Genomic DNA, 12,500 nt, shown 5'->3' with positions numbered 1-12,500 from the left:
AAGGAAATGAAACATATATATATGCGTATACTGTGTATATATATATATATATATATATATATATATATATATATATATATATATATATATATATATATATATATATATATGTATATATGTAGATATGGATATATATATATATATATATATATATATATATATATATATATATATATATATGTGTATGTATATATAAATATCAATATTTATATATATATATATATATATATATATATATATGTATATATAAATCTCTAATACACATATATATATATATTTATATATATATATATATATATATATATATATTTATATTATCAGTTACGAACTGAAAGTTACAATCATAAATTTTCTGTAGACTGAAACGTTTGCAGAGTCTCATAAACTGAAAACACAAACTTTTTTTTTTTTAATGAAAAGAATCGCAGCTCGATAACGTCTAAAATGAAACTATCAGATCTGCAAAAATGTCGTTGCGATACATGGCGACTATAAAAAGAATTGAAGTACTTTTATTCCCTCTTGCATGGAAATCCAAACACCTGTCCTTCTCTCTCTCTCTCTCTCTCTCTCTCTCTCTCTCTCTCTCTCTCTCTCTCTCTCTCTCTCTCTCTCTCCCACATGCATAGTTTTAAATCTATATGCACTCTGTGTAATAATTCTTTAGTGGATTAATTTTTTTTTATTTTTTATTGCTTCAATTGATGGTGTATTACTTTGTGAACAGCACAAAACTTCGTGCTGTTATTACGCCAGAGGCCGATGGACGGGCAACTTGAAACATGAAAAAATAATATGTGAAAAATGTGACCCTAGATAATACATCGAGGTATTCATAATCAGGAGATTGCCGAGAATGTGTTGTTTTTCAATTAAGTTTTTTGGGAGTTTTATATATAATGTACCAGGCCTTGGGGAATGTGTAGTGAATATATCGAATTGTTTAGAAGCAGCTGAACAACTAGTGGACCATATAGCTATCTGTCTATAACGCACACAAACACACACATACACACACACACACACACAATAATAATACTAATAGTAATCTATGATAATAAAACCCGGAGGATCTTTCTTGTTTGACCTCCCCCGAGTGACAGTAGAGGAGACATGACACAGTCACCCACCCCCTGCAAACCGGTTTGTCCGGCCCGGGGCGTGGTAGCTAGGTGAACTGGAAGATAAGGGAGGCAACTACCCTCCTCTTGCAAAACTGTTTGTGCGCCCTGGGTTAGGTAGGGGATCGGGAGGGTAGGTGAGAAAGCAGCGTCGAGTTCCAGCAATAATAATAATAATAATGAATTCTCGACTTACGTTGTGGTACCAGAGGACCTGTTGCACTTCGGGGTTGGCGTTGATGTGGCACTCTGAAGTAGACGTCGTCGCCTTCCTTGATGGTCTCCGGGTCCAGGTTACTGCCCATCTGGAGGGTGACCACCGGTTTGTCTGGAGGGACAGAGAACGGTCGAGGGTGAGAGATGTTCCTCACGAGGTTAAGGAGAGGTTTGTGAAAAGAGAACGGTCGAGAGAGAGAGAGAGAGAGAGAGAGAGAGAGAGAGAGAGAGAGAGAGAGAGAGAGAGAGAGAGAGCAGTTAAAGAGAGTTTTGTGAAAAGAAAATGGTCAAGTGTGTGTGTGTGTGTGTGTAAGAGAGAAAGAGAGAGAAAGAGAGAGCAGGTTAAAGAGAGTTTTGTGAGAAGAGAATGGTCAAGTGTATATGAGAGAGAGAGAGAGAGAGAGAGAGAGAGAGAGAGAGAGAGAGAGAGATCAGGTTAGAGTTTTGTGAAAAGAGAATGGTCGAGTGAGAGAGAGAGAGAGAGAGAGAGAGAGAGAGAGAGAGAGAGAGAGAGCAGATCAAAGAGAGTTTTGTAGAGAAGTTAGTGGAGATAGAGAATGACAGAGGGTGAGTCATTCTTGCAGATAAAGTGAATGTTTTATGATGCAATTATGGACCTCGACGAGGTATTCCTCGTGTCATCATGATTACCTACTAGAAAAAAATAAAAAAAAAATCTCATGCTTGTCATACCATCATCATTATCTTCTTAAATAATTAAAAAAATTCATGTTCACAATTATCCGAGTTCGTTTGTTGATGAAAAACTTATATATTATCAGAGTTTGTTTGTTAATGAAAAACTTGTACAACAAAGGAGGTATCTATAAAATTTATGTTTCCTTAAAAAAAAAACTGACGAGGGAGGGAGCTCTGTCAACAACAACAAAAATTGTAAGTTGGAAGTTGGTTTCTTAGCTTGTGGTAACCTGTTACTTCTAACTTTTCTACTGACAGTAGTTGGTTAAGATAAACTATGTAGGGCTCAGTGCACTTCCTTGTGGCATTCCAGGATCCCCTTTCCTGTTTTATAATTTTGACTTGTCCCTTTAACGGAACTCTTCACATTCATTGTGAGAATTTTAACCTGAGGAGTTGTATACATAAAGGAAGCTTTCAGAATCGCACTGTGCGTACATAGCTATGTACACTAAGACAATAAAGACCAGGTTTACTTGAAGGAAACTGAATTGTGTCAAGACTTGTCATGGTAGAATAATATATTCAAATAATTGTAGGGGTCATTTTGTGTAACAAAGCATTATTTTCTGTATCTTGGTAATCTCTCTCAAATTGATTTTTTTTATTGTGCTACAGTTCTTGCTTAGTGTAACCAAGAGCTAACACCTGAAAGGTGCCTTTGTCAATTCATTTCTAATATTAAGCGTCACCTTCACAAAGTGCCAAAAATGCGAAGAGGTTCAATACAACTGAGCAACATAAAACACTTCTCTTGAGTCCCATAATTCTTTCCCTGCTACTTTTGAGAATAAATGGATTGTAAGCATTCGTCTCCCGAATGCCTACATCAATCACGCCGTCAATATGTCATGGGTAATGGTAGTCATGGTTGGTGGGTAATGACACCTCAACAAGAAATGGAAACGATGTTGTCGTGGTCGATCCTTTATTGTAAGGTAAAGGAGTGTGTGATGTTTTGTAAACTAACAGAGTGTGTGATGTTTTGTAAACTAAAGGAGTGTGTGATATTTTATGAACTAAAGGAGTGTGTGATGTTTTGTAAACTAAAGGAGTGTGTGATGTTTTGTGAACTAAGGGAGTGTGTGATGTTTTGTGAACTAAGGGAGTGTGTGATGTTTTGTAAACTAAGGGAATGTGTGATGTTTTGTAAACTAAAGGAGTGTGTGATGTTTCGAAAACTAAAGGAGTGCGTGATGTTTCTTGAACTAAAAGAGAGTGTGATGTTTCGTGAACTAAAGGAGTGTGTGATGTTTCGTGAACTAAAGCAGAGTGTGATATTTTGTGAACTAAAGGGATGTGTGATGTTTTGTAAACTGATGAAGTGTGTGATGTTTTGTAAACTGATGAAGTGTGATGTTTTGTAAACCGATGGAGTGTGTGATGTTTTGTAAACTAAAGGGATGTGTGATGTTTTGTAAACTGAAGGAATGTGTGATGTTTTGGAAACTAAAGGAGTGTATGATGTTTTGTAAACTAAAAGAGTGTGTGATGTTTTGTGAACTAAAGGAGTGTGTGATGTTTCGTGAACTAAAGGAGTGTGTGATGTTTTGTAAACTAAACGAGTGTGTGATGTTTTGTGAACTAAAGGAGTATGTAATGTTTTATAAACTAAAGGAATGTGTGATGTTTTGTAAACTAAAGGAGCGTGTGATGTTTTAAAAACCTGAAGAGTGTGTGATGTTTTATAAACTAAAGGATTGTGTGATGTTTTGTGAACTAAAGGAGTGTGTGATGTTTAGTGAACTGAACTAAAGGAGTGTATGATGTTTTATAAACTAAAGGAGTGTGTGATGTTATCTGAACTAAAGGAGTGTGTGATGTTTAGTGAACTGAATTAAAGGAGCGTATGATGTTTTGTAAACTAAAGGAGTGTGTGATGTTTAGTGAACTAAATGAGTGTGTGTGATGTTTTATAACTAAAGGGGGTGTGATGTTTTGTAAACTAAAGGGGTGTGTGATGCTTAGTGAACTGAACTAAAGGAGTGTGTGATGTTTGGTGAACTGAACTAAATGAGTGTAAGATGTTTTGTAAACTAAAGGAGTGTGTGTTGTTTTGTGGACGAAAGGAGTGTGTGATGTTTTGTGAACTAAAGGATTGTGTGATGTTTTGTAAACTAAAGGAGTATTTAATGATTTGTAAACTAAAGGAGTTTGTGATGTTTTGTAAATTAATATAGAAGATTTGCTGCATGAAAATTGATGATGTAACATTGCTACAATATCGGGAATTGTATTATAAGACAAAAATGCTAATGTAATTGTATTGAAGTCAAAAATTCTAATAGAATTGCATTATAAGGAAAAATCTAATAGAATTTTATTTTAAGCCAACAATTCTAATAGAATTTTCTTAAAAGCAAAAAAATCTAATAAAATTTTATTAGCCAAAAACTCTAATAGAATTTTGTTGCAAACCAAGAATTCTACTAGAATTGTTTTATTAGTAAAAAAAAAGTCAAGTTTTCGAACCTACTCATTTTCTACATGAGCTAACGTGACGGTTAAAAATACCCTTTTATAATTTGCTCATGTTAAAGTTTCATGTACCATCCTTTAATACCAGATGTATTATCACTCAGTTTAGTGATATGGTGGGTTAATATCATTCTTGTAGCTTGTTTCGGTTCAAATCCTACTCGGGAACGAGAATTTCTGCTTTCTTTAGACTCAAATCTTAATCGGGAATGAGAATTTCTGCTTTCCTTTGGGTTCAAATCCTAATCGGGAATGAGAATTTCTGCTTTCTTTGCGTTCAGGTCTTAGTCGGGAATGAGAATTTCTGCTTTCTTTGCGTTCAGATCTTAGTCGGGAATGAGAATTTCTGCTTTTCTTTTGCGTTCAGATCTTAGTCGGGGAATGAGAATTTCTGCTTTCTTTGGGTTCAGATTTTAATCGGGGAATGAGAATTTCTGCCTTCTTTGGTTTCAGATCTTAATCGGGAATGAGAATTTCTGCTTTCCTTTGGTTTCAGATCTTAATCGGGAATACGACTTTCGGCTTTCATTTTTGTTCCAATCCTATTTGGGAATATTATAATGTCTATATGAACTAATTATTTCTCGAGCGCTTTATGATATCTCCGGATACGTTTTCCACTGAAAGATTTGGAATGCGAAAGGAAATGAAGTATGGAATTGTCATTCCTGAGTTGATTTGAACCCAAATGAAAGATGAAATTCTTTCCAAATCTTTTCAGTGGAAAAGGTACCCGGAAATATTATAAGCGCTCGAGAAATAATTAGTTCACTGTAGACATTATTACAATACAAAGAACAAGCGACTGTGCCCTGTAACTTATTGTTGAGAACTGAAATCATACAATTGTCCAAATGACTTTGTTAATGAGGCATTTACCTGTCAAGCTGATTACAAATTGCAGAGATGGGATCGATTACGAAGTTGCGTTTTATCGTCCGTAATTGAGACAAGATCGAAAAACAATTTTGTTGGCCGCGTAATTTCCTCGAGTAGTTAGACAGCGCAAGTCCGTCATTATCTTGCCACAGAAACTGCGACCTCGTTCAGTAATTGCCGAGAAGAAGTTGGGTGTAATGGCAGACCAGAAATAAAATCGCGAAAACTTTGGAGGAGGGAAAGGAGGAGAATCTGCCGTTTAGGATTACCAGAACAAGTTTTGCAACATTTAGTTGTTGAGGACATGACACGGTAAAGTAGAAATCGTGGAATTAAGGGTCATTTTTGGGATTTGATGAAAATGAACTGCGTTTTTTGATGGTGATCTTATGGATCAGACGATTTTAGGAGATGTTTTGTGTTTTAGGGTAGAAAAGTATATGTATTTTTAAGATTTATTGAGGTAAAATGTTTCATGCAGTTTACGTGTAACATGTTCATGTTACCTGTGGTTTACTGATCGATAGGTGTCAGTGCATCACTCAAACGCGCACACATATATGTATAAATATGTGTATATATATATATATATATATATATATATATATATATATATATATATATATATATATATATATATATATATATATATATATATATATATATATATATATATATATATATTATTATGATTAGCAAAGAATTCGCTAGCAAATTGCCTCCCCTCCCCTCCTTTGTTGTGGTTGGTTGTTGTTGTGTTTCATTTACTGCCAGCCGGCCGATCGATAGACCATCTGTCTATCGACTTAAAAACAAGGGTTAAAAGATTAAAGGCGCTCCCATTTTTTGATAAAGATCTTTCCTTCGAGGCAAAAGTAATCTGGCTTGGGCGTTTCTCCTACAGGCCAAAACCTCCCCTGCGGGCAGCAGGTGCAATGAGTCAAAGCATCTGTGTTGGGCGCACCCCTGTCCCATAGGAGGGGATAAAAGGCAAAAGCCCAAGGTCTCGACACACACACGCGGGCTGGAAGATATGGAGTGAACTTGTGAAGACGTCCTCAACACCTGGCCCCACCGATGCCCTTGCATCCTAACCACGTGGCCCTTCCCAAAGTATACTTCTCCTCGTGCCCTTCAACCGTATTCCTCGAGCCCACACGCCATTGCTTGGAGTTTCGAGGAGTCCCCATCGCCTTGCCCCTTTACGGAAGCCCTTGCATCTCACCACGTGGAAGAAACTCGTCCTCGGAAATCGCAAGTCATCCACGGACCGCCTTCTACGCGCCCTCGGAAAATCTGCTAAGGTAAAGTGCCCTGGAAGAGCCCCATTTCAGTCACGCTTTTGTCTCGTAATATTTTCTTAAAGAGAAAGCCAGAAATCTCCCTTGTCTAATGTCCGTGCGCCTCTTGCATCGGCAGTATTAATTCTTTATTACCCTTTGGCACCCTCAGTGCAGCTTCGAATTCATTACTTTTGTCTATTTTCATTACTGGCGAATAATGTGCATATCTCTCATTTCAGAGGATCCTATCGTGGAAGCTTCTCGACTGTGGCTGGGATTCCCCAGTTTCATTCAATCTACTTGAGTTCCTCTTTCCCGTACTAATGTCATTTATGTAAATACACTACTTTAAATGTGCCCACGTGTTTTACGTAATATTGCCCTCAGTAACCAGAGCCCTATGCTCATATGAAATTCTCCTTTGTTTTCCTCTTTTTTACGTTTTCCCGTACCCACGAAGTCAGAATTACAAGGCTAAATTAACTTAAATTGTTGCTACCTGTCTCACAGAGCATATATCAAACTAAAACCACGGAAAAACGTAAAAATGGCGACCTGGCCATAGATCTCGTTTGCAGTTGCAGTTCCCTAGTGTTGCTTTATTGCATTTGCAACGTGCCAGATCAGCTATTAGCAAAGCTAAGCTGGGTACGAGACAATTACGAACCTTTTGTGTAAAACCAGCACACAGATCCAGAAAATTCCACGTAAGTAATGTGTTAATCTTAGCAAAACCTTTTTACAATCGTGACTGTTCCTAGGAATTAGAAATAGGGACGCATGTAATCACTGAGAGAAAAGAACCGCCGTATTAGATTCGTTAATGCATGCCTTTCAGGATAGGTAGTTAGAAATAACCAGTGCTAACCATCCTTTGCTTCGAGGAATAGTGCGAAATTCCTCTGTGTTAAAATCTTTGTATCTTTTGCTTCGAGGAATAGTGCGAAAATTCCTCTGTGTTAAAATCTTGCCATATTCTTGCTTCGAGGAATAGTGCGAAAGAAATTCCTCTTTGATAACTTTTACCTCGCATTTCGAATTAGCGAACTGTTATTTAGGCGCGAATAAATTCCCACGTGGGACACGACGAAGTCAGCTTGCATTGCTGAAATTCTCTCAGTGTAGTTAGAATTCGAGTTAGGTGTTAGAAAGCGAAATTTAAGCTCCGCTTATAGGAAAATTACTAGGCCGTTGTACTGTTATCCTCTCAGACGACTGGGAAATTCTCCGAATCCCAGACGGTATATAAATATACGGGTTCATTCACCCAGAATCTAAAAATACCTCCGGTGTTGGCCCCATCGACCTGCACCCCCACCCCGCCCATGCCCGCGTGTGTAGCATTTTTTTTTTCTTCCCCATTCATTTCCCAGCATACATTTTTCTTCGGGTTTCCCGTTAGTAATTTCTAAGTCCTAAGGGACGAATCGTAATTCCAAGTCCTAAGTGACTCCTAAAATTCTACGTCGTACGTGGCGAGAATTTCCCCAAATTCCAGTCCTTAGGGACTCCTAAAATTCTACGTCGCACGTGGCGAGAATTTCTCCAAATTCCAGTCCTTAGAGACTCCTAAAATTCTACGTCGCACGTGGCGAGAATTACTCCAAATTCCAGTCCTCAGAGACTCCTAAAATTCTACGTCGTACGTGGCGAGAATTTCTCCAAACTCCAGTCCTCAGAGACTCCTAAAATTCTACGTCGCACGTGGCGAGAATTTCTCCAAATTCCAGTCCTCAGAGACTCATACAAAAATTCTACGTCGCACGTGGCGAGAATTTCTCATTCCTGCGGGAACCCAAAATTAAGTCCTTTTGAGACATTATATAGTGTAGTTCACACACATCTAAGCCCTTACGGGACTGATCATTCTAGTTCGTTAGAACAACTCCTTAACTTCACGCTACAGCCGGCCAAGTCCGAGCGTGACAAAATCCAACTACGTCTTCCGAGACGACATATTAAAATTCGTTCGCCAAGAACACCCACGTCTTTCCAAGACATATCAAATTTTAACAAAAAAGTCTCCTCAGACTTACTAATCACCTGTCTTATTCAGACAGATCCATTCTCCTGCAGTCTGAACCATTGAGTGTTTCAGATTCCTGCAATTGAGTCTTTTCAGACAACCTGAGTCTTTTCAGACATATCCTATACCCATTATTCCAAGATGGCTAATACCAGAGCCCAACAAAACGAGGATTTCAAATTCTACATGTCCGCTGGGAAGGACATGGGACTATCGGGGCAAGATCTGAGAGCATGGGTTCAAGAGCGAGTGGACGATGCCAAGGCGGAGAGAGCAAGAGAACGTGAAGAGAGAGAGAGAGAACGTGAGAGAGAGAGAGAGGGCAAGAATTGCCCAAGAGCAGGAGAAGGATAAAGAACGTGAGGGAGAGAGAGGGCAAGAATTGCCCAAGAGCAGGAGAAGGATAAAGAACGTGCAGAGAGAGAGAGGGAACGAATTGCCCAAGAACAACGAGAGGAGAGAGAACGAATCGCTCAAGAGCAGGAGAAGGAAAAGAACGTGCAGAGAAGGATAAAGAACGTGCAGAGAGAGAGAGAGGAAACGAATTGCCCAAGAACAACGAGAGGAGAGAGAAACGAATCGCCCAAGAGAAAAGGGAGGAACGAGAATGGGAAGATCGAGAGCGACAGCGCGCCCACGAGCTCCAGATGCTAGAACGACAGCCCGCCACCCCCCCGCCCCCTGCCGCGGGAATGAGTGCCCTCAGCCAAGCTCACTCGTTCATGCCAAAATGGACGGAGTCCGAGCCTGAAGTATGGCTTGAAAGGGCCGAACGAGTCCTGGAATGCTGCGATCTCTCCCCCGCGGAACTCTCCCTTGTTCTCACTAAATTCCTGGGCGGAAAGGCCCTCGTTGCCTACCACGCCCTTCCCGCGGACGATCGGGGAAACTGGGAAGCCGTACGCCAAGCAGTTACGAAGGCGTACGAGATTACCCCCGAGCGGTGGAGGAGACGTTGGAGAGAGCAGGCCAGACTTGGTCCGATTGGGCGTACCATTCGGAGCGGGCGTTGACAAAATGGCTCGATTCCGAAGGAGCCACTAACACCGCCGAGGTACTCGAGCGGTTTAAATTCGAGCATTTCCTGCGCTACGCCCCTCCTGCCCTCGCCACTCATATAGTGGAAAAAGCCCCAGCAACACTCACCGAGTGTTGCCGAATAGCAGATATGTGGGGAAACCCACCACCCTCAAGAAGGATCCATGGGGCGGAAGATAAATCCCCGTCCCTCCTCGGAGGCTCAAATTCCCACAAAATGGGAACTCGGGCAAGCCCCTAGCTTGCCATTATTGCAAGAAAACGGGGCATTCCTCCGAACAGTGCCGGAACAAGAAACCGGCTCCTCTCTCTCCCGGAAAACCGACAAATAACTCGCCTGCGCCCTCCACAGGGGCAGCGCGGAAAGACTTTAGCCAGACCTTTTGCACGGCGTGCAAGGTCTATGGCCATTCTCCCGCATGGGCGAAATGCCCACGCAATAATAAATCAACTACTCCCACCGTCGCCTTGGCCGTCACAGATCCCCAGTCATTAGGCCCTCCCGCCGAAGGGCCTGTATACGTGGCCCCTCCACGAGGTAGCCAGCCTGCGCGCCGAGTCACTGCATTCGAGGACTCGGGCGCACAAATCTCCCTCATCCGAAGGGACAGAGTTCCCTACGGAGCTATCGTCAATAGACGAAAACTCGTCACGATCGAGGGAATAAATCAATTTAAAATGATACTCCCTACGGTCCAATTGAGAGTCACAAGACCTCACCAATCCAAAATTTGCAATCTTGCAGTAGCAAGCCATCTCCCCGGAGGCTATGACGTCATCCTGGGACAGGACTTTCAGTCCCCACCGAAATCACGACAATCTAGGGGTCCCCATTCCCCGAATCATTCCGCGGGCGCGAGTAATCCTCCCCCGCTTCTCCCTCAGCCAAGACTGGCGCCCCCTGGGTACCAGAAGGACGTGCAGTCCCCACCAGTGCCACCTGAGTACAATGTACAGTGGCCCCCTCGATCGGTTCCCGATCCCATTCCAGTGCCCGGCCCTGCCTCAGTGCCAGTGCCAGGGCCCCAATCAAATCTCCCTTCAGGAGATGCCAAATTCCTGCCGGTGCCACTTGCATGCCCCGAGCAGGGCCAAGCTTCGTCCGTCCTGACCGACGAGCCCAAGAAACCTCTGATAGCGCCTGACTCTGCCCTAGTGCCAGCGCCAGAGCGCTACGCCGATCTCCATTCACGGGATCCAACTCAGGACCTCCTCTCTCCCCCCGGCCTGGCACCGCTACCAGCGTCGGTCAGAGAGACGGTTCCTCCCGACCACCGCGGAAGCTCACCTGCAGGTGCGGCCTCGCAACCCGTGCCTGAGCTGGTCATCGTTACCTGCGAGCCGCTCACGCCACCCCCGACCGCCTCCTCTCTGCCTCAGCCCGTCGCCGACGCAATTGCAAGTCAGGATTCTGCCATATCTCACTTGGCCGATGAACTACAAGAGCCGCGACGGATCATGGTAGAACCCGCACGGAACAGTCCTGCGTCAGCTGTCGCATCAGCAGGCCCAGGTGGTACTCCGTGCCGCCCTCCGGTCGCGGGCCCTCCGCTTCCCCGGCCGAGGACGACTGTCCCATTAAGAAAGACTCGAGGCGAAATTACCACGGGCGTGGGACATTCCAGGTAATTTACAAAGAGCTCTAGAGCTCCCATGGCACCTGTGCCACCATTTCATCTTTCGAAGGTCTTGGCACCCTAATCCAGAAGGGGATGTCAGGCCCTCCTCTATCTTCCCCGTTCCTCAGGAACTTCTATCTCTTATCACCTTCTATTTAATCTTCCCTTAAATTATCCCCACAAGAGGCAATTAAATACGGGATACCATTCCCCACACCATGTATAAATCATTAAGAATAACAGAGTGAGAAGTGGCACGCCCTTGCGCCCATACCTTGGCACCGGGCGTGCGTGTCAGCCCTCCTGAAGGAGTCGCGCCCTTCAGGTGCACTTTCCTCGCCCTGGGACTGAAGTGATAGTCCGGGCCGTAATTCATAGGCGAAGGACAATAAATTCCCCGCCTAACACAATAAAATCCTCACTTCTTTTCCCTTAGCTCTTCTGCCAATATCATTTACTTTCTTTTAGTCATTTAGTTATCTTTATTTTAATGAATCGCGAGTCATAAACTCTTGCCCTTGTGATTTAAATGCCCCTTTCGTAAGCTCTGAGGGACGTGTCCCGCCTTTCATATGCGGTCAAGTTTCATTCGTAATGTCTTGGTAATTTTCCTTTGTTATTATTATCCCTTTTCCCCTTCCATTTCCTTCCAAGATCTCTGTTTGTCCTACCCCACATCTTTGTCTGCTCGCCCCGTCATAACATTGAGTAGGCAGTGGACGCATAAAATTAGCGTAGTTAAGGTTAGCGAATTAAAACCTCGCGAATACTCTCGCCCGCATACAGCTGTCAAAATCCGTGTGGGGCCGGCTAAGCAAAGTACGTTAAAACGAAGATATGTTATCAATGCGAATATGTATAGCCATTACAGTATCGCGTAAAAGGGGATGTCATTTACAAAAATAAACGCTGTTTTTCATTTATACAGCCTCTTCAAGGCAGATCGTACTAACCGCATGCATTTTATCTAAAATTAAGTAACCGTGTATTTTAATTCTTGAACAATAACCTTTCTTTTCATTTGTTGGCCATAGCCTCATATAAGTGGTCCTATAATCTTAATTCACAATTGTTCGAGTCACATTATAAAGTTACCAGTGGGTAACCAAATCTAAAGTAATTATTCTTTTGCAAGTGTTAA

General features: G+C 42.2%; 1 pseudogene; it reads right to left on the bottom strand.

The window, feature by feature from the left end:
• Nucleotides 1-12,500, bottom strand: part of LOC136839924 (hemicentin-1-like) — an 843,194-nt pseudogene that overhangs the window by 43,890 nt on the left and 786,804 nt on the right.

Source organism: Macrobrachium rosenbergii, chromosome 1 (genome assembly GCF_040412425.1).
Source record: "Macrobrachium rosenbergii isolate ZJJX-2024 chromosome 1, ASM4041242v1, whole genome shotgun sequence".
Taxonomy (NCBI): Eukaryota; Metazoa; Arthropoda; class Malacostraca; order Decapoda; family Palaemonidae; genus Macrobrachium; species Macrobrachium rosenbergii.
The sequence above is the reverse complement of the archived record's forward strand: the minus strand, read 5'-3'. Positions and strand labels throughout refer to the sequence as shown.